This window comes from Rhagoletis zephyria, unplaced genomic scaffold (genome assembly GCF_001687245.7).
Source record: "Rhagoletis zephyria isolate East Lansing unplaced genomic scaffold, Rhagoletis_zephyria_1.1 Rzeph_scaffold_01630, whole genome shotgun sequence".
Classification (NCBI taxonomy): Eukaryota; Metazoa; Arthropoda; class Insecta; order Diptera; family Tephritidae; genus Rhagoletis; species Rhagoletis zephyria.
Window position 1 is genome coordinate 20,567 of NW_016158714.1, and position 23,429 is coordinate 43,995.

General features: G+C 37.3%; 1 protein-coding gene and 1 long non-coding RNA gene across 2 annotated transcripts in view; one reads left to right on the forward strand and one right to left on the reverse strand.

Annotated features, from left to right (window-relative positions):
* Positions 1-23,429, forward strand: part of Dok (docking protein homolog) — a 35,481-nt gene that overhangs the window by 1,000 nt on the left and 11,052 nt on the right. The window lies entirely within an intron of this gene.
* Positions 10,061-22,154, reverse strand: LOC108364677 (uncharacterized). The gene is made up of 3 exons (XR_001847793.1): positions 22,144-22,154; positions 10,362-10,823; positions 10,061-10,082 (listed from the first exon to the last, which is right to left on the reverse strand). It is a non-coding gene; the product is annotated as an uncharacterized LOC108364677 (long non-coding RNA).

The following is a 23,429-nucleotide window of genomic DNA, read 5'->3' on the forward strand; positions in this document are numbered from 1 at the left end:
AAAAATACTGCACAGTTTTAATCCGATTTCATCCATTTTCATCAGCCATATAGCCTGGACAAACAGTAAAAAGTGTAACAAATGTTATTGCGAAACGTCATTTAGTTTCCGAGAAAACAAGTTTTGAACGTTGCTCCATACAACTGAACCACTGTGCAGCGCTCTGGTGGATGAAGGATTTTTAGTGCCATGTACTGAATGACTTAATCTTTTGCATTTGACTTACCCGACTAAACTAATGCTTTAATGATTTATTAAGCGACTTTATACGAAAGTACATCCGACTTTTTAAACAGGCTCCACTTTCATTTCATCGAAAGCTAAAATACAAAGTTTGTCACCCACTGACATGTCACTTGCGCTGCGTTTTGCGCTCAATGAAAAACTCAAGACACCGTCTTCAAACTTAAGCTTTTGGCACCATTTCGCCACGGACGACTGACATGGAAGCGAAAAACCCATGCTTAAGCAAATGGGTGTAGGCTCTTGGTCCGGCTGAATGCAGGGGTATGGCTAACGACATGTCTTTCCACGACCAATGGATTGTTTTCTTCGGATTTTCAATCTTTCGCATTTGGCCTTCTGTGAAAATCGTTTGCAGATTTGTTCGAAGTCTTTTCAACTCAGCCACTTGGGCCTTTAGCGCCGCAACCTCTGCTTCCAATAATGCGATGCTGTGTTCTGTGTCAAATCTAAACTAGAGATATATATACTTTATTTCAATTTCAATTTACTTTTAGCATAGTTACTGAGTCTGTGTTGAAGAGTCAACAAATTTTGAAGAAAAGTCCGAAACATTTGAATCATTGACCATTTCGACTACCATAGGGACAGCATCGACGCTTAATTTAATTCTTTTTTGGTCTGAACCCGACACAAAATCTGCAAAAGTGAAGGCCGCATATTTGCGCCCAAGGTTTCAACTCCACACCACACGACTCCGTCCATTTTTTTCTTTTTAATTCGTTCTTAGGTACATGGAACAGTTTTATGCCTTCTTTTGCCCATGTCTTATGACACAAGAAGCAACTTGCTTTTGACATACTGTTATTGCTAGAAACATCATACATAAATTTAAAAGTTTAAACACTTAAGGTTTGTTGAGTATATATATATATTCGTATATATTTAAAGCTTTTAAAAAAAGTTGTACGAAAATATTATTTTTGTTTTATTTAACTAGTTTTCTTAGATTAAAATGTTCTTTTTCGTTTAATTTATAGTACTTTTCTTAAACTTGTTGTTGTTGTGTTGTTATTGCTCCATGAAATGTGTGTGGTACTACGATCCCTGCAAACCATACTTCCAGACTAATCTGAATGATGTTCGGGTATTTAAAAGTTTTAAATTACTTACATACGTATGCAGCTAACGAAAAAGAGCGACAACTTCAATTAGTACGGCTTCAATCAGCTAAGGAATAAAACCTCTTAGTTTAAGAAATATTCATATATTTCACTTGTACTTACAACGGAAAAGTGTATTGGGTGCAGAGGCGCAAAATCCAGCACAGCAAAACAACGAAACAACGATCAGCGAATCCACGTATACAGCGAAAACATCAATTAGTACGGCTTCAATCAGCTAAGGAATAAAACCCATTAGTTTAAGAAATATTCATATATATATTCCACTTGTACTTACAACGCAAAAGTGTATTCGGTGCAGAAGCACAAAATCCAACTTGAAGTCAGCACGGAAAAGCAGTTCGAAAAACACAAATTGTCTGTGAAATTCACATACACACAAAACACCAGAAACCTGTGGAATAATTTTATTTATAGATTCTATGTCACATATCCATAAAGTACTTACGATTTGAGCAATTGGTTTTCCGAAAATTGCAATAAATGGTGAAAATTCTTAATTTTCACAAAGCTATCGATTCGCACAAATTTTAGTATTGATTGTCAACGAATAACAATAGAGACAGAGACAAAAAAGTCGATTAGTGATGCCAATCATTGTCGATCTATGGTTTTCCTTGTGTGAGTACCATTTTTAGTACTTTTTCATGAAAATCGCTGTAATATAAAAAGGAGTTGGTCAAAGCGGCAAATTGAATTTGCTAAGGGCGTTCAATATGGCGATTAGAGCGAGAGGAAAGCGAACGTATAACACTTTCTTTATGGCATCATGATCGAGGGCTACTGCCTTCGAACCAAAGACCTTAAGACGTGACATATTTGGTTTTGTACCGCTCCACAACTCATGTGGCGTTTTATCTACTAGTATTTTTGTCACTGTGCGATTTCGAAGATAAGCTGCGGCCCGTACCGCCTCCGCCCAAAAATGCTCACCCAGATGTGCATACTGCAACATGGCCCATGCACGTTCTGCTACACCGTTCTGCTGAGGAGTGTTTGGTATGGTCAATTGTCGTTTTATACCGTGCTTGTCGCTTCTTAAGCTCTTAAGTTTGCACTCGGTTTGCTTTTCAGCCATTGCTTTATAGTCTTTAAATGCCTCAAACACTGTATCTTTTGTCTTCAAAAAATACACACACATGTCTCTCGATTTATCGTAAATGAAGGTAGCGAAATACCTCGAACCACCAATTGACGCGCAATTAATTGGCCCACAAACATCACCATGGACAATTTCCAGCAAATCCCGCTGTCAACGCACCAAGTCTGCTCCGCAATTAATACGTGTAGTGATGTTTTCGCACTCGTCATAAAGCATGACCGTTCGACATTATTGCCTTCTTTTTTGCACTCGTTCTTTTTCGGCTCCCTGCATGATGCCGCAAAAAGTCCACGACGACCACAATTAAAACACTTGCCACTTTTGCTGTTCTTATTGTTTTTGTTGCTGTAGTCCCCAGAACTGTTATCAACGCCTGCGCTGTTCTTGCTTGCTTTCTGGAAATTTCCAGACGCGTTTGCTCGGGCTTGCATTAACACTTCTGTACCTTTTTCATGTTTTTCTTCGCTAGCACACTGCCACGCACCCTATTCTTGCCTCCATCGCTACCACAAAATTTTCATACTGTGGCGGCAAACTTGAAAGCAAAATTATTACTAACATTCCGTCCGTAATCTCAACGTCTATTGCCGCTAACACCTCCTGGATGCGACAAAACTCATTTAAATGATTTGAAACATAAGCTCCCTCAGACATACTGAGGTGTAAAAGTTTTTTAAACAGTAAAATTTTTCTCGCTGGCCTTTTTGGCTGATGGATTTCGCGGAGTTTGATCCACGCTACCATTGCGCTTGGCAAATTTTTTACGTGATTGATTTGCGAAGGTTTCACGCAAAGTAATATTGACGCCAACGCTTTCTCGTTTTTCGTTTCATAAGCCGCCTTTTCCACGCTAGACATATCGTCTGATTTCACCTCAGTCGCACACGACTTTCCACAAATCGGAGTGTGTTAACACGCTTCGCATCTGGACCGACCACGACGCGTAATTGGAATCGTCCAATTTATCAATTTGAAACAAAGCACTCATTTTAATGTTCTTGTTTTTTAATGCACTGACACACAGAACATTAGCAAAAAGTCCTATTGTATTAGATTTCCTATTGACACACAGTATGCAAAAGTTCAATAACGCAAGGTTTTTCAAAGAAATACCGACACACAGTAAAGCGCTTGGCCCATAACCTGTTTGATTTGTTGTATTTGAATAGATAGAATAGACTTACTTTACATTTGACAAACGAATTGCTTACGATCTGTGCGTACAAGAGAACAAAAGGAAACGAATGAAGAGATGGAAAGAAATAGAATAGTGATGGAGAGTGTTGCCACATTTCATATATTTACAACACTCTTTCTCAACACTTAATTTACACATTAATATTTAAAATATACCCATCTCATTGGAAATTTTACATGTTTTGTTTTTTGTAAATTTTTAGTGAATATATCTTACATCATTTTATCTGTTGATATATAGCGTAAATCAATTTCATTATTACTGTACATTTGACGGATATGATGATACTTGATGTCCATATGCTTACTGCGTTGTCATTGTTCAAAATCATAGCATTGCTGATGTAGGATGCCTCCTTCGCTGCTGAAGATAGCGCAATATATTCAGCCTCAGTGCTGCTTAACGCTACGACGCTTTGTTTCTTGGACTCCCAAGAGAATACGCCACCTGCTGCTACAAAAACACAGCCCGAGTACGATTTACGATCGCTGGCGTCACTGCCCCAGTCTGCATCTGCAAAGCCCTCAATAGCCTTGCCAGTTTTGGTGTAATGTAGTTTGCAACTATATGTCTTTCTCAAATAACGTAGTATATGTTTGACTCCGGCTTCGTGTTCTGAATGCGGATTGTTGTTGCGCTGTGATAACTTACTCACTGAGTTTTGAATATCGGGACGTGTTGATATTGCCAAGTACATTAACGCACCTACGACAGACAGGTACGCCAATTTATCAACCTTCTTGCATTGCTCACTACTGCAATGTTCACTGAACCCTGCATCTAGCGGTGTTGCGACGTCCTTGGAGTCTTCCATGTTGTAGTCTTTAAGTAATTTTAAGATGTACTGCGTTTGGCCTAAACTAACTTTGCCTAGCTCACCTTCTCGCTGAATCTCCAATCCTAGGAAATGCGTTAACTGACCACCATCGACGACTTGGAATTTGCTCGATATGTCAGTTTTAATACGTAACAGTTCAGACTTACGTGAACATGCGATGATGAGATCGTCTACGTATACGGCAATTATGTTTACCAAATCTGCAGAATTTTTAGTGTATATGCATGTTTCGCAGGGGCATGGTTTGAACCCCATTTCTTGAAGGACCAAATTCAATTTGCTGTTCCACTCCCGACCGCTCTGCTTTAAACCATAAAGAGACTTCTTTAGTTTCAATACTCGCTCGGGATACTTGCTGTCGATAAAGCACTCTGGTTGCTGCATGTAAACATCGTCGTGTAGATGGCTGCTGAGGTATGCGGAAGATACATCCATTTGGTGTAGATACAGATTGTGCTCCACTGCCAGTGCAATCACCATTCGGATATTTGCATATCTAACCACCGGCGAAAATATTTCGAAGCAGTTCACCCCGTACCGCTGCCTACAACCTTTAGCTACCAAACGTGCCTTAAATTGCTTAATCTCGCCGTGCTGGTCGCGTTTAATTGTGTACACTCACTTGGATCCGACCACTTTCTGACCTGGTGATAATTCGACAAGTACCCATGTGTACAACCTTTAGCTACCAAACGTGCCTTAAATTGCTTAATCTCGCCGTGCTGGTCGCGTTTAATTGTGTACACTCACTTGGATCCGACCACTTTCTGACCTGGTGATAATTCGACAAGTACCCATGTGTACAACCTTTAGCTACCAAACGTGCCTTAAATTGCTTAATCTCGCCGTGCTGGTCGCGTTTAATTGTGTACACTCACTTGGATCCGACCACTTTCTGACCTGGTGATAATTCGACAAGTACCCATGTGTACAACCTTTAGCTACCAAACGTGCCTTAAATTGCTTAATCTCGCCGTGCTGGTCGCGTTTAATTGTGTACACTCACTTGGATCCGACCACTTTCTGACCTGGTGATAATTCGACAAGTACCCATGTGTACAACCTTTAGCTACCAAACGTGCCTTAAATTGCTTAATCTCGCCGTGCTGGTCGCGTTTAATTGTGTACACTCACTTGGATCCGACCACTTTCTGACCTGGTGATAATTCGACAAGTACCCATGTGTACAACCTTTAGCTACCAAACGTGCCTTAAATTGCTTAATCTCGCCGTGCTGGTCGCGTTTAATTGTGTACACTCACTTGGATCCGACCACTTTCTGACCTGGTGATAATTCGACAAGTACCCATGTGTACAACCTTTAGCTACCAAACGTGCCTTAAATTGCTTAATCTCGCCGTGCTGGTCGCGTTTAATTGTGTACACTCACTTGGATCCGACCACTTTCTGACCTGGTGATAATTCGACAAGTACCCATCCATCGTAGCTTTCCACTCGTTGTTGTTGTTGTAGCAGCATACAAGCTTCCCAAAGAGTTGTTGGGGAGTGTTGTTGGAGTGACAGTCCTTGGCCAAATATAAATCTGGGTCGTTCCGGTTACGTAGACCCGACTGTCGTGGGAACGAGCTTTCCACTCGTCAACATAATGACTGTCTAACGTCTCCTTCACACTGTTGGGAGCCACCGCTAAATCTTCATTCATTACGTTTACTTGATTGTACAGTTTACGCGGACGACCTCTTGACCCTGTACGCAACAATCTTGGCCTACCTGGACCAATCACAGCTGCACTCTGTGCTTCGTTGCTGTCGTCTTCAATATTCGTTGATTCTGCTGCTTCACTGGAAATTGCTGCCATGTCTCCTGTCTCCTCACTCTCATTATTTTGCGGCACTTGCATCGGATCTGCAATCGACACCACGTCTGACTGTGCTTCGTCCAACTCTATTAACCTCGGTTCTGGCTCTTCACCAACATGAGCATTTTCAATGAACACCACGTCACGGCTTATTATGACCTTTCGGCTGTGTTTATCTATTAAACGATAGCCTTTGCTAACTTCTGAGTACCCAATCATAATATATTCTTTGCCTTTCGGGCGGAACTTTTGCGAATGCTTTTTATCGAGGGCTACTGCCTTCGAACCAAAGACCTTAAGATGTGACACATTTGGTTTTGTACCGCTCCACAACTCATGTGGCGTTTTATCTACTAGTATTTTTGTCACTGTGCGATTTCGAAGATAAGTTGCGGTTCGTACCGCCTCCGCCCAAAAATGCTCACCCAGATGTGCATACTGCAACATGGCCCTAGCCATCTCGACCAACGTACGGTTAGCACGTTCTGCTACACCTTTCTGCTGAGGAGTGTATGGTATGGTCAATTGTCGTTTTATACCGTGCTGTTTTAAAAACGAATCGAACGCATTTGAAATATATTGACGCCCCTTGTCGCTTCTTAAGTTCTTAAGTTTGCACCCGGTTTGCTTTTCAGCCATTGCTTTATAGTCTTTAAATGTCTCAAACACTGTATCTTTTGTCTTCAAAAAATACACATACATGTATCTCGATTTATCGTCCAAGGAAGGTAGCGAAATACCTCGAACCACCAATTGACGCGCAATTAATTGTCCCACAAACATCACCATGGACAATTTCCAGCAAATCCCGCTGTCAACGCACCAAGTCTGCTTCGCAATTAACACGTGTAGTGATGTTTTCGCACTCGTCATAAAGCATGACCGTTCGACATTATTGCCTTCTTTTTTGCACTCGTTCTTTTTCGGCTCTCTGCATGATGCCGCGAAATGTCCACGACGACCACAATTAAAACACTTGCCACTTCTGCTGTTCTTATTGTTTTTGTTGCTGTAGTTCCCAGAACTGTTATCAACGTCTGCGCTGTTCTTGCTTGCTTTTTGGAAAGTTCCAGACGCGTTTGCTTGGGCTTGCATTAACACTTCTGTACCTTTTTTATGTTTTTCTTCGCTAGCACACTGCCGCGCACCCTCTTCTAACAACTTTACCTTTAAAGTGTTAAACGAAGGCAATACATCCCTTGTCTCCATCGCCGCATACTGTGGCGGCAAACTTGAAAGCAAAATTATTACTAACACCTCCTGGATGCGACAAAACTCATTTAAATGATTTGAAACATAAGCTCCCTCAGACATACTGAGGTGTAAAAGTTTTTTAAACAGTAAAATTTTTCTCGCTGGCCCTTTTGGCTGATGGATTTCGCGGAGTTTGTTCCACGCTACCATTGCGCTTGGCAAATTTTTTTGGTGATTGATTTGCGAAGGTTTCACGCAAAGTAATATTGACGCCAACGCTTTTTCGTTTTCCTCTTGACACACAGTATGCAAAAGTTCAATAACGCAAGGTTTTTCAAAGAAATACCGACACACAGTAAAGCGCTTGGCCCATAACCTGTTTGATTTGTTGTATTTGAATAGATAGAATAGACTTACTTTACATTTGACAAACGAATTGCTTACGAGCTGTGCGTACAAGAGAACAAAAGGAAACGAATGAGTGATGGAGAGTGTTGCCACATTTCATATATTTCCAACAGTTACATATTGTTGAAATGTTGTTTTTATTATCGCTAATATAAACTTTAACAATTAAATTATAAATTTTAGTACAATTCCAAGTGTTTCCTGCATTTTGATACAAGTAAGTGCCTTCATTTGCTTACAGTAGGCGAAAACGCAAGGGAAATATATGATTTTTGGCCATTTTTCTAAGAGGTCCCTAGAGACCTATAGGAGGCCTAGGCGGTCGGCGGTTGCATTTTTGGGAATGGCGGTTCATGCCCTCTCTAAAGTGGGGGAGACGCCACGCCCACTCCCCCTTCGACCATTATTGGAAACCCAACCCGCGAAATTTTCCCTTTAGAATAAAATATTGTTATACCTTAAAATTTATATATTTTATACATATACTATATACATATTTCGTAATGCCTCACAAAGTATTTTTGGGTAAAGTTTTCAACGATCTGGCATTACATACTTCGCGGCCATCGTTTGCGAAAGAAACTTATTTAAAGAACACTTTTATTAGCATTAATTGTTAAATATGTAGTAAAAAAAAGATGTGCATTCATTTGTTTATGAAGAAAAGATGATATATTAATAAAAAGAAAAGTGATTAGTGCATTGTTTATATAAAAAATATGTGTATAATGGGGAAATTATAACAACAAATAACTTTAAAACTGTTAGCATTTCTACACAAAATGGTAAAGATATCGGTCAATGAGCACTTCCTCAACACTCGCTATACTTTGCCTGAAATAGGAAATGGACCATTATTGGATATCTCAGCCACAAGTTATCTTTCAGTTGGTATATAAAATGTATATCTTTGGCTTAGTGTGCAAACGTGCTAAGTCCGTTTTATGTAAATTGAGATTTTAATGCAGTAAGATAGCACAACTCAAAATACATCAGTTCGTTCCCACGACAGTCGGGTCTACGTAACCGGAACGACCCAGATTTATATCTGGCCAAGGACTGTCACTCCAGCAACACTCCCCAAAAACCCTTTGGGGAACTTGTATGCTGCTACAACAACAACAACAACCACTTACTGTAACCATTTCCTATATAATGGTATTTTCGAAAAATGTAAGAACTATGATATTTCAGTAAATATTGGATGCAAATTGTTGAAAATTAGAACGTGAAGTAGAATTTTGGTAAAAAAATATTATGAAATTTTTTGGAAAATGATTATGATGAAATCCTGTAACTCAGTAGGTCATTCACCAATCCTTACCAAACTCGTTACGAGCCTTGCTTAAGGTCTAGCTAAGAAATCTGAAAAAATCTTTGAAATCGATCAAGGACTACGCGCATCTACCATATAACGGTAATTTACATAAACACGAAAACTGCGATAAATCAATAACTNTTGAGATTTTAATGCAGTAAGATAGCACAACTCAAAATACATCATTACAAAAAAAAGTTACCGTAATGTCGCTCTTACTTGTTGCTATGCAGTGGTATGCAAATGTGCTAGGCCGAAAGAAATCAAGAAAATTATATAAACACCAAGGAAATCAACCACTTACTGTACGTTCCCACGACAGTCGGGTCTACGTAACCGGAACGACCCAGATTTATATCTGGCCAAGGACTGTCACTCCAGCAACACTCCCCAAAAACCCTTTGGGGAACTTGTATGCTGCTACAACAACAACAACAACCACTTACTGTAACCATTTCCTATATAATGGTATTTTCGAAAAATGTAAGAACTATGATATTTCAGTAAATATTGGATGCAAATTGTTGAAAATTAGAACGTGAAGTAGAATTTTGGTAAAAAAATATTATGAAATTTTTTGGAAAATGATTATGATGAAATCCTGTAACTCAGTAGGTCATTCACCAATCCTTACCAAACTCGTTACGAGCCTTGCTTAAGGTCTAGCTAAGAAATCTGAAAAAATCTTTGAAATCGATCAAGGACTACGCGCATCTACCATATAACGGTAATTTACATAAACACGAAAACTAAAGATAAATCACTTAAAATCGATGATTGCGATAACCACTTAGCAGAAAATTAGGTTAAGTATTATAAATTTGGATAATGGGCGTGGCTTTGCAAACCGATCGAAGGTTGACAAAAATGTTCATGCCTTTCAAATTAATTTTAAATAATGAAAGATCTTGTATCTTCCGATTATTTTGTTTTGCTTAAAAAAATGTGCATATTTCAAACATCGTTTTTAAGGAAGATTTTGTAAATATGCGGGGGTTGCGGTTTTATCGGGAGGGTCGGGAAAGGATTTTACTCCCGTCCCGCCGCCATCTTCCCGATACCGCCCATCCCGGCCAATTTTAAGTCAGTACCGTGGGTCCCGCGGGTCCCGCTATACCGCCGCCCACTTATCACCACAAATGTGTAACTCGGTAACCGATTTATCAATTTCTACTACACTCGGTGCGCTTAATAACATTGATACAGAAAAGAAATTCTTTGAAAATTATTCAAATCGGACCAAAATTATACCCGCTTCCCGTATATCTAACTGTAAATTTCAGAAATGCGGAAACTGATATTTCAAGAACTGAGGACTCTTAATTTACTCCAAGTTAATACTTACAACAGTCTCTTAACAATAAATAAGACTGCTACAGACTTTTAGGAATTGGGCGTAGCATCGCCCACTCTATCACTACAAGGGGTGTATCTCGGTAACCACTTTATCGATTTCTATCAAACTTCGTTCATTTATATCATTGAGTGTAACTCAGCATATTATCGAAAACGTTTGAAATTCGGAAAAACACCCCTGCTTATCATGCAAAGTAGTAGTTTAGAGAGAGTTGAAACGACACTATTTGATACCTGAGCCGGGTACATAAAGTTCGGTTTCGACTAAACTTATACCTCTTTAGTTACTTGTTTTTAATTATATTCCTTTATAAATAGTACATAAATTTACGAACTAAAATATTTTTTCTATATATTTTCTGAATACACTCTTCCGCATGGTTTCGCAATGTCTCGAAATACCTCCCCCGGGCCTGAAAAGTACTCGTCCAGATATTCTGTCAATGTATCTACAATTTCGCCTCTCTGATTTACACCATAAAGGGCTTGGCTGGGTGTTATGCCTATCGACCTACTCACCGAATTATTAAGTGCAAATTCAATCTTCCCTAACTGTTTTACCCAATCGCTGTGGGTCAGTGGTTCGCTAAGTTTTGCTAACATGCCTACCAAACTTCGATTTACCCTTTCTGCTTGTCCATTTGCTTGTGGCGAGTGCACTGCCACCTTTACATAGGTTATGTTTTTATCACACAGATATTGCTGAAATTCCTTCGATGTAAAACAGCTTCCCCTGTCGGGAATGCATCTATGGGGATGGCTGTAATACTCAAAGTATTTATTTAGGGCAGCTGTTACTTTTTTCGTACTGGTAGTTAACACGGGGTAAAGTTTAACATATTTGGTGAATGCATCTATTACTACTAAAATATGTTTTCGCTTTGATTGCAACGACGGAAGTGGTCCCAAATGCTCCAGGTGTGTTGTGTGAAAGGGTTTGTGTTCTTTTGGAATATTATGCAGGTTCTTATTGTTTGCCTTTTCTGGCGCCGAATACATAATGCATCTTATGCAGTTTTTCTTAAAATCGTTAATTTTTGTTTTCATATTCGGGAACCAGTAATTCGCTTTAAGTTTTTGATAGCATTTGGCGATACCTTGGTGACCCAACTGCTCATGTGTTGTTCTTATTAGTTCTCTTTCTAGTTCTTTAGGGGCGAATAGCAATAAACGATTTTCCTATTTTCTAAAAACTACGCCGTTTTCCATTGCATATTTGGGCAATTCTTCCTTCTCTAACCTATTTTTCAACTGAAGTATATTTTTATCTCTATTTTGCATAATTTGTAGCTGGAAGTCTATATCTTCACTGTCGATTACGGCCACCGCTTTTGCAGTACTCGTTTCGATCCTACTTAGGGCATCTACATGCGGCATTTTTATACCCGCCCGATGGGATATTGTATAATTGTAGTTTTCGAGCTCTTAAGCCCATCTCGCAATCCGACTGTTAACTAGCTNATTTTTCAACTGAAGTATATTTTTATCTCTATTTTGCATAATTTGTAGCTGGAAGTCTATATCTTCACTGTCGATTACGGCCACCGCTTTTGCAGTACTCGTTTCGATCCTACTTAGGGCATCTACATGCGGCATTTTTATACCCGCCCGATGGGATATTGTATAATTGTAGTTTTCGAGCTCTTAAGCCCATCTTGCAATCCGACTGTTAACTAGTTTTTTATTAAGGGTTAGTGCTAGTGAGTTACAATCGGTTACTATCTTGAATTTTAACCCTTCTAGGTAAACTCTGAATCTTCGTAATGCATAGATAACCCCTAGCGTTTCCACTTCAAAGCTTTGGTACCTGCTTTCGGCATCAGTCGTTCTTTTCGAAAAGTAGGCTACCGGATTTAAATTGTTATCTTCCTGTTTTTGGAGCAATATTGCACCGAAGCCATAGGAACTTGCATCGCAATGTAGTTCGGTTTCTTTTTTGTAACTATAAATTGCTAAAACTGGCGCCGAAACTAAATTTTTTATTAAGGTTCACAAAAGCAACACACTTTTCACTGAATATAAATTTAGACTCCTTCTTCAGAAGTTCGTACAAATGACGTGCTACAATCGAAAAAGATTGAACGAATTTTCGGAAATATGAGCATAATCCTATGAATGACTGCAATTCACGTTTATTTCTGGGCGCTGGGAAATTCCTAATAGCACTAATATGTTTATCTGAAGGTCGTATTCCGAACTCTGATACTTTATATCCTAGATATTCTGCCTCACTGTTTTGCCAACCGCTAAGTTTTATTTCCTGCTTTTCCTTAATTTTCTCACCCCCATTATTCAAAACCAAATTATTTTTTATAAACTCAGAATTCACTTCATTTATTTTGTGGTTTTTATCATGATAAAAAATAGGAAGGTAGAACCGCTGAGAGGAATTTTTCAAATTCTTGACGTTTGCAAGCAATTTAATTTTAAAATTTTACAGACAAACTCACACACACATTCTCAGTTTCAATCTCAAACCACAACGACTTTAAACAATTCCGTTTTTTTTACTCTCAATTTTTTAGGATTTTAAAATGTTGGCAAACTTAAAAAAAATCATGGCCGACGCATTGAGAGAACGGTTTTACCTTACTATGCTTTTATCATGATTTTAATTCATGTACAAAGATATGTTGTGTTTGTTCAAAAAGTCTCTACCGAGTAGTAAAGGAAATGGTAGCCATTCGTCTGGCAGTATGTAAACTAAAAGTGGTTTTGTAACTTTCTTATATTTTGTTAATATGCTTATATGTTGTTCGGGTCTAATCAGAGTTGGGCATTATTCGAATAAATTGTTATTTAGATAATTATTCGAATAAAATTTTATCCGTAATATAATTATTCGCAGATAACTTATTCACGAATAAATTATTCGTGAATAAATTGCTTGCGAATAATTTATTCGTTATTTTATTCGTTATTTTAAATAATGAATAAAAACTCATTTTTAACACATTGAGCCACCTTTTACTTTTATTTCTATTGTCAAGGATTGTAAGTTAGCTGAATTTTGTTTACTATTTTATCAAGAATACTAGCCCATTCCCTATGGTTTCGCGGCCCCTGATAAGATTTTTTGCGTTGGCCAATGCAAGAATAGCGTTGAAAACCAAATATGGGTAAAGTAAAAATTCTCACACATATTTCTGCCAAAAAAATAGCGCTCTGATGCTATATGCAAGAAAAAATTCCTTTCAATGTCATGAGCTTTACCAATGGTCTTATTTCCACTTGTGAGATCTTTTCTAAGCGTGCGTAATCTTCTTCTATGATCTTGCAACTACAACATTGATCCGATGCGTCAACCTCTAGTCTTATGTCATGTAGGCCAACAAAAGTCCTTATAAGGATGCTGAAGAGCACAGATGTGCGTTTTCTATTATAGGAGAGCCAAAAATCCTCGATGTAAAATTTGGCCATTGATATAGGTCTTGGAAGGATGTGGTCGAAACTTTCCTTGCTGATTCGCCACTTTTAAAATATCCAAGAGCTGGTTTCCTTGAGTCTTACTGCTGCAGAAATGGCCGCCCGAGCAATTTCATCAAGCGGAGATAGATGCAAGGTCGCATTTAGGGTATATGACGACGTAAGACATCGTAAATTCGTATAATATAAACATAAAAAACAAAGGAGTCCAGACATATGGGGTTTCTAGAGATTTCGACTGCAGCACCATTATGAATTGCAACCTGATTGTACAATAAGTAGGGATTTTCTAAATAACTCAACTGTAGCGCCACCTAGCGGGTCCATTTTTCGCATAAGTATTTTTCATCATGCAGGAAGAACACATTTTGAATTTGAACGAAATCAGTTCATAAATACGGCTTTTATAAATAACTCGGCTCCATCGCCACAAAGGAGTTTTCTAGTAGCCTTTAATAGGACTTTATGCGCATGGAATAACCTCCGAAATTTTGATTTAAATCTATCTAGGGGTTTCAGTTAAATCACAACAACGAAAACGGTTATCTTTTTATACATAAATATATGTACATATCTATATACATAAATTACTTGTTTTATTATTATTTTATTTGTTATTCGAATAATTAATGAAGATAATAATTATTCGAATAACGAATAACATAATTTATCCGTCATTCGAATAATTTTTTTTTGAATAAACAAAATTATTTATTATTTACGAATAACAAGAAAAACAATTTATTCATTTGTTATTTGTCATTCGAATAAATTTTGGCCAACTCTGGGTCTAATTAAGGTTACTCCGATACTTTTAAATTGTGGCATTGATTTGTGTTAACGTATACTTCGTTGATTCACATTTACTACCAACGAACGCCGCACGAAACTATTGGTGCTACCCGTATCAAATAGGGAAACAAAATTTTTAAAGTTTATGTTTTTTGGAAAACCGATGTCCGAAGCGACACTTACCATTTCTTTAAAATACACCTCCTCGAACTGGGGTAGACACCATCTATCACTGCTACTGGTTTCACGGGACATTTCGACCATCTTGACATAGAGTCGTGCGCTACCAGTTAGCATGCGACGTGCTATTAAGGGCTTTGATTTTTCGTCGCAGCCGTAACACTTCGTGATGTACTCGAACTCCTGTATCCACTTTTGGATATTCACGCCATCGTCCCCGCTAAATTTTGGGATGGCATTTTCGATGTCACTAAAATTTACAGGGAATTTTGGTGTCGAATTTACGTCTTCCAATTTCTTGATTTCGTTTTTCAGTTGCAGGATACGTAGCTGTTTCTCAAGCTGTACTTCGAGCTCCGTTAGCTCGTCGGTATATGTGGTAGCCACTACTCTGCCGGTCATATTTGCTGCTGCGCCACCGTTATCAAACGCTGCTGGCTTTTGGCTGTTTACCGCTGCCACTAATGGCGTGGCGTCGCGGTTTACTGAAGCTGCGCCGTCGTTGGCGCACGTTGTACAGTTGCCTGCTGAGACTGTGGTTTCGTTTGCTGGAGTGGCACTAACGTTTGCTGGGATGGCACTGAGGTTTGCTGGAGTGGCACTGAAGTTTGCTGAAGCGGCTGAAGTTGCTATGGGGGTCTCTGAAGTGGCACTGAAGTTTGCTGGAGTGGCTGAAGATACTATGGGGTTTGCTGAAGTGGCACTGAAGTTTTCTGAAGTGCCTGAAGTTGCTACGGAGTTTGCCGGCGGGCGCTGCTATTCTCTGTAGTGGCGCTACTGCGCTTCATCGGTGCGTTGATAGTTCCCGAGTCTTGCGGAATTATATTGCATATATATATGTTATGGAAGTAGCTGAGATAATTTTTGGGTATAATTGGAGAAAATTTCGCGGGGCAATGGGTTTCTTGCAACGACAGGAAAGTAGGATTTTATTCTTTTATTAGCATGTTAAGTTCATTATAGTTGTTGAGGAAGCCCTTAATGTTCCACTGTATTATTTTAAAGATCATTTGTGAATGTATATGTAATATTTGAGTGAGTATGTTTGTTTTGCTAATTTGTTTGTTTTTTGTTTTTATATTTTTATAGTTTAGGCTCTTCTTCAGAGTCAGAGACAGACATGAAACAGCTGCTTTCGTTTAATAGTTGTTGTGTTAAAGAATGGACACGAAAAATTTTGGTCAGCCGAAAATCATTATAGCAACTTCTTACACAACCTACGAAAGAGTTTTCTGCTTTATCATCTTCTTTATTAACGCTTACTAAATATACTAAACAAAAAAACTTATTTCAATTATCTTCATTATAAACAAAATTGCGCAATTTACATTTGAGCCCTCTCATTAGGATATGGACATCCGTTATTGTGACGATATCTGCTTCTCTCTGACAACTAATTTTGAAATTCTGATAATTTTTGATGTCTTTCGTTTATATCTATTTTCTTTCAATAATTTTCAACCGGTCGCAATTCTGAACAGTTTGGTAGGTTGTGGTCCTTTTGAACAATATATACCCCGTGACTGACATACCAGTTCATGCCAAAGTGGCTGTAATGGCACAATCAAGGCGAATTAATATAAGGTGATAGCAGGAGTATAAAAGCAAAAATTTACATGTATTTTGGTTTTGCTTTGGCGGCATAAACTGTCAAAATCTGTAAAAGTGTGTGTAGAAATTCAAACAAAATTTTTCAATTTGATATCAGAAGCCGTGCGGCGAAACACATACACAAAATCAGCTGAGCTAGTAATACCACCTTATATAAATTCGCCTTGGGCACAATGCTAAATCGGGACAGAACAGAACTGATCTTTTATGGTGCATTTACATGGTATGAATCTGTTCATAAGCCGTATGAATTTTCCTATAAAAGAAGCACCAACTCTATGAAGAAATGAATGAAAGCGATATATATTTAACAATTTTGACTTGTATACTTGACAATATTTTTTTTGTAAATAACAAATAAAAAAATTGTATTTTGTGCTAGCTTCGAAACTAGAAGCTTATTTTTTTGTTAAATGTGGTTTAGAAAGGACCTACTGCCAATAAAGCCTTGTGGATTGCTATTTTTCCATATTTGTAATGCTTCCATTTAAACATCTTTGTGGAAAAACAGTTTTTGTTCAGAAAGGCTTGTTTACGAAACGTTTGGCATAAGTTGAAATCATAGGGATGCCGTTTCTCAGTGGATTTTATACTTGAAAAGGCATCAAAATATGTATGCAATACTTCTACATATCTTCGTTTAAAGTAGAGCTCTAGATACCCGGGTATCGAGCAATGCGAGTAGCTCGATACTCGCTCGAAACTCGTTCATTGCTCAACTGCTCAAATGTTTGTTCAAAATTTTCGAGTGTTTGAACAATTTCATAAACAAAAGAAAATTTTTAAATTGTATTTGTCAGCATCTGCTTTCTTATTCATGTTAAATAAATTATATTATTAAATACCAATGTAACAATCTTTGCATTATATATCAATAACTTTTTGGTCCAACATTTTCACCAACAATTCACGTTTACGATTTTCATTGGCACATTTGTCTGCTAAGATTAAGGTTTGGTGGTCATTTGCCGCTTTAAATAACCTAAGGAAAGTGTTATATCCGTTCTTGAAATTCTCCAGTTGTGCGGCTATGAAACGGTTATTCGCAAAGCGAAATAAATTTTTTCCTCTTCACTCCCTGGCGGCAACAATGACCCGGTTCTATAGTGAATGTCCTAGAAGCTTTACAGTAAAGTAGGTGGCAATTTCAAAATGGGTGCGAATCATTGTTCTACAGAAATGCAATATACATATACTTATTTCAGACGAAATACCTTAAAAGTTTGAACGCATAAAAATATTGGAAAATTACATCCATTGGGCCAATTGCAACGCAGGACCGTCGATATACTCAATGGTGTAACAGGTCGATTTAATCTGACCTTCACGGCCCTTTTTCTCACTTGGCTATTTTTAGTAATAGCTCGACTTCAGCACCACTTGGCAGCACGTTTTTGCAATAGTATTGCATACATATTTAAAACATTAGCCAAATCGGATCATAAATAAGATTTTTAGTAATAACTCAACTACAGCGCCATCTGTCGGATTAAATTGTGAAACTAAACCATCCAGAGACCCACTCAAATACACAAAAAGTTTCGTTAAAATCCGTACAACCATTTAGGAGGATTTCACTCACAAATACACCTACAGAAGAATAAAAAAATTCATTCAAAGATAGCTAAAAGTCGGTAGGTTTGTAGGCCTCACACCCCTTTTTAAATAGCCCAAATTTTCTCCATGAGTATGGGCTTGATTTCAACTATATCCATATCTCCATACGAAGTTCCAGTACTGTACCATGAATACTTTCAGAGATATGCAGTATAAAAATTCGATTTATATGGGAGGAGCCACGCCCCCCTTTCCCACGGCTGCCCTCTTTCTTCATGAGTATGCGATTGATTTCGTATATCTCCATACCAAGTTCTAGAACTCTACCATGAACACTTCCAAAGATAGGCAGTATGAAAAATTCGGTTTGTATGGAAGATGCCACGCCCCCTTTTCCAATAGTTCCAATTTTTCTCCAAGAGTATGCGATTTATTTCGTACATCTCCATACAAAACTCTAGAACTCTACCAAAAAATTTCCAGAGATAAGCAGTATGAAAAATTCGGTTTGTATGGGAGATGTCACACCCCTTTTTACTATAGCTAAAATTTTTCTCCAAAGGTATGCGATTGATTTCGTATATCTCCATACCAATTTCCAAAACTCTACCATGCACACTTTAGAGATATGTAGCATGAGAAATTCGGTTTGTATGGGAAGTGCCACGCCCCCTTTACATATAGATCTTTTTCAGCCTAAAACCATCCTTGGGACACGTGCGGCAGGTGGCAGTTTCAAAAAAATCGGTTCAGCCGCCCTCGAGCCTTGCGAAAACTACAAACGGCTTTCAAAATATAAATTAGTTGAGATATATTATATATTATAATTATATTTTGACAGTATCCGTTGTTTCTGATTGGCGCAAAAAAATCTTGCCTAGTGACGAATTCGCCCCTTGATATGGTCGTTACTTAAAGCTATTTATATTGGAAATTGCATGAAAATTGGAAAACAGGAATCTATAAGCTTATCCAGGCAAAAAGCTACCTACGCACAGTGCTGTATGAGCGGGCAAAAATCAAAAAAATTGTTGTCACGTATGTCAACGTGTTTGGTATCGTTGGAAAGGAAATTTATCCTAAATTAAGGATCTGGACTTAGTTTTTGTTTTTATCTCATAAGGTTCTCACAAAAACCTCTTAAAGTTGTGTGTTTTTTATATATTTTTTCTTTTATGAAAATGCCTTTAGCTGGAGTCTTTAACAAAAAATTGCTAAAAATACAATTTATCATACTTTATCTTAAGACAAAATTTTTCTAATTAGAAAATCTGTAAGGAAACCACTCTATAGAGCTTTTTAAAAAATATTGAGTTTCCTGGCTGGAATGGCCTATTTGCTACACCCTAAAATTTGTTGCAGAAAATTTAAAAAATTCCTAAGTTTACAAAGGGATAAAAAAAAAATATGTAAAAGTATGTTTTTTTTTATTCTTTTATTTGAAAGAAGGGGCATTTTTCTTTGAAATAAAAAAAAAAAGTCTGCAGACTCATTGCGCTTTTCGAAGAAAATCGTTTTTTTTAAGGTTATAAAATAAAAAAAATTTCATCTGATTACAGTTACCACAGTATTTTCCATTACTTAAATGCCAAAACATTCTTTAAAAATAGTAAAGTTTATTACTGTAGACACACGCGGTAGTGTTCTGTGCTGTGTAGTGAAGCGTAAAATAGTGAAAAAACTAATATTAATATGAATTCAATTATAAAAAACTCAATTTTAGCTGATATTCGGATTTCTACTCGTCCATCAGATAGAGTGTCTGCATTATCTGCATTTTTTGAAGACAAATTAATACACGCTAAATGCGACAAAGCACTTTTGAATCAAAAAATAAAACTTTTTAATAGTGAGATGAAAAATAAGTGGAATTATAGTGGCCGCAAAAGAAGCGCTTTTGAAAAAACATATTCTAAATGGCTAAATTTGACATTCCTTTCCCTTCCGGATTCCAATGGAAATAAGGATAAATGTGCTGAACGGGGAAGACCTTCTAAAGAAGAATTTTGCGAAGCTTCACGGAGAACAAAAAATCGAAGGGTAGAGCATTTGTTGAAAAACTATTCCATCGAAGAGCTCGAGTATGCTCTGAAAAAAATGAAAAAAGCAAGCAAAGTTGAATGTTTTGAAAGTAGTACCGAAGGCTTGCCCATATCTGATTCACTCGCACTATACATAGATCCGAACTTATCAGATCGTAAATATAATAGTTTACGTGCAAAAATAAACCGGTTGCATAAAGATTGTATACCGAGCTTAAACGCATTGCAAACAAAAAAACAAACTTTGCTGCCAACGATTAAATCGACTGAATATTCAGCCGAAATTGATCTGAAATCATTATTGCTGAAAACAACGCAAAGTATTTTAGAACTAAGCCCAGATAATGGTGACATAACCAAAGCTTCTTTGGTTTGTAAGTGGGGCATGGATGGAAGTTCGGGGCATAGCCGCTATAAGCAAAATTTTGGTGACGACAAATTAACGGATGAGTTTATGTTCATCATTGCGCTAGTCCCTCTGAGGTAACAAAAAATTATCTAATATGTCTTCCAAAAACTTTCAAACATTAAAAATAAATTCGAGTTTAGATCAGTAAATGGCATTTTAATTTACATTGACAACTTTTTACAGTATTATTTTGCAAAAGGCTGATCTGAATTAATTAATTTACTCGATTAGCTATTTTGCGATATGACGGTCTTATATCTTTTCGACAAGCCATATAAGTTATTAAAAAATAAATATTTTTTCCAGGTTAATTGATTTGCCATCCAACAAAAATATATGGACCAATAACAAATGCTCATCGTCTTTTTATTGTCGTCCAATTAAGTTTAGTTTCAAGAAGGAAAACCGCGAACTAGTTCTATTCGAATATAATGATATGTCGAGAAAAATTGAGAACTTAGAAGATGATGTTGTAATACGAAACGGAAAAGGGATTCAAGTTTCTTATCAAATGCATTGCACCATGATTGATGGATCTGTTGCCAATATTTTGACTGGCACTAATGCTTCCAGTAACTGTTTTATTTGCCATGCCAAACCGACCGAAATGAATGTTACTAATTTTACAAAAGTACCAATCGCTAATCATTACAAGTATGGGTTGTCTACACTGCATGCTTGGATTAGATGTTTTGAGTGTTTACTCCACATCGCATACCGTTTAACATTTAAATGCTGGCAAGTTCGCAAAGAAAACAAAGACGCCTTTTCTGCGAATAAAGTTAGGATTCAAAATGAGTTTAGGACAAGATTAGGCTTAATAGTGGACCAAGTAAAGACTGGATTTGGAACAACTAATGATGGCAACACAGCTCGCAAATTTTTTTCAAATGCAGAAGTGGCATCTGAAATTACCGGCATTAATAGAAGAGCTAATTCAAAATTTTTTAATAATTCTGCGATTAATATCGTGTGGAATGCGTATTAATATCGACGCGTTTAGAGAGCTCCTTATAAGGACAAGAACAATGTATTTGACTGAATACGAATGGTACTACATGCCTAGCAGCGTGCATAAAATATTGATGCATGGGTGTGAGGTTATTGAGTATTTCGATCTACCAATTGGTAAGAAAATCGATTTGTTGCTATTCGGCATTTTTTACTACTACGAATTTATTCCCACAGGCAATTTTTCAGAGGAAGCTCTGGAAGCTTTACATAAACACATACGTATCGTACGATATGATCATACACGTAAAACTGCTCGGGAGCATACAAACAGAGACTTGATGTCATACTTAACAATATCATCAGATCCTGAAGTAGTTTTTAAAAGGAGTGCTATCCAAACAAAAATGCAGTTTATACAATGGACGAGCTGGAAGAGTATTTAGTCGATGCTGAAGAAACTTAAAAGTAATAAGTACCCTTCAGTCAACTCAATTAGTTTTATACTAATCAAATACTAGTCAGCCACACGGCCTCAACTAGTTCGAGTTCTGTAATTTTTCCATATAAGCAACTGGCCGCGGCGATGTCCTACGAGATGGCAATTGTCCTCTTCTGCATCAGCACTATACCAGTTGGCATACTAGTCAGCCTTTGCATCAGCAATATATCAGTTGACATACTAGTCAATATATACATCAATATCATACCATTTAAGATACTAGTTCGTATATACGTCATGATCGTACCTGTTGGCATACTAGTCATTATATACATCAGAATCATAGCAGTTGACATACTACTCAGTCTATGCGCCAGAACATACTAGTCAGTATGCACGTCAAGATCCTACCACTTGTCATACTAGTCCACGAATTTGACATTCATTCCAGTTGGTATAATATGGGATGGGATTTTTCTGATTAGTATGATTTCTAGTATAGATTACACTTTTTCTGACTAGTATGATTTCAACCCGAAATTCATGAATGAATTCATGTATGAATACACCACAAAATTCATGTATGAATACACCACAATTCATGTATGAATACACCACAAAATATATAGTCAATGAACTAGTGTGTTTGCTGAGTAGTTTGGAATTTGACTGCATGATTACTTTAATTTTTCAATAAACGGCGTTAGATAAAACAAATAATTTTTGATTCAGTATTTTGCAACAACTCTTGTTCGTGCGAAGTAACTAATAAAAAGGAAAACAAATTTATATTTGTCTTTTGAGTATTTAATGTCGTCTTGAATGAATCAAATTTTTTAAGCGTGTGACATCCACACCAAAAGATATAATCAATTTAAAAAAAAACATTTTGTAGTCAAAAAGGACCAAAATGAAAGTAGCTGCCATTCCTAGAGGGTTTGCGTAAGAGAGATATAGGGAATCTTATTTGCCATGAATTAAGCCATAGAATGAAGCCTTGAAGTCTTTAATATTATTAGGAAAACGCCCTGTATAAATAATAAAATAACTACTCAGTATTGGAACTACTTCTGAATATCAAATTTTGCAGTTTCAATCTCAGTTTCCATGAAAAATGTAAGAGCTAGGTAAAAAAAAAATTGATTTTTGAAATCTCCGTACTCTAATCCACCAAGAAACGAATTTTTACTCAAATCCGTCCATTATTCTATTTTTGCCCACTTTTTATATGGAGACACAGCACTGTGCTACGTACCGAATTTTAAGCAAATCGGACCATAACTACGATTTCTTCGAACAGATCGGTCCCTGGTCCACTTCTCGGACAAAATGGATGGTATATGCTAATATATGCTAAAAAGCTACCTACGTACCGAATTTTAAGCAAATCGGACCGTAAATACGATTTTTTCGAATAGA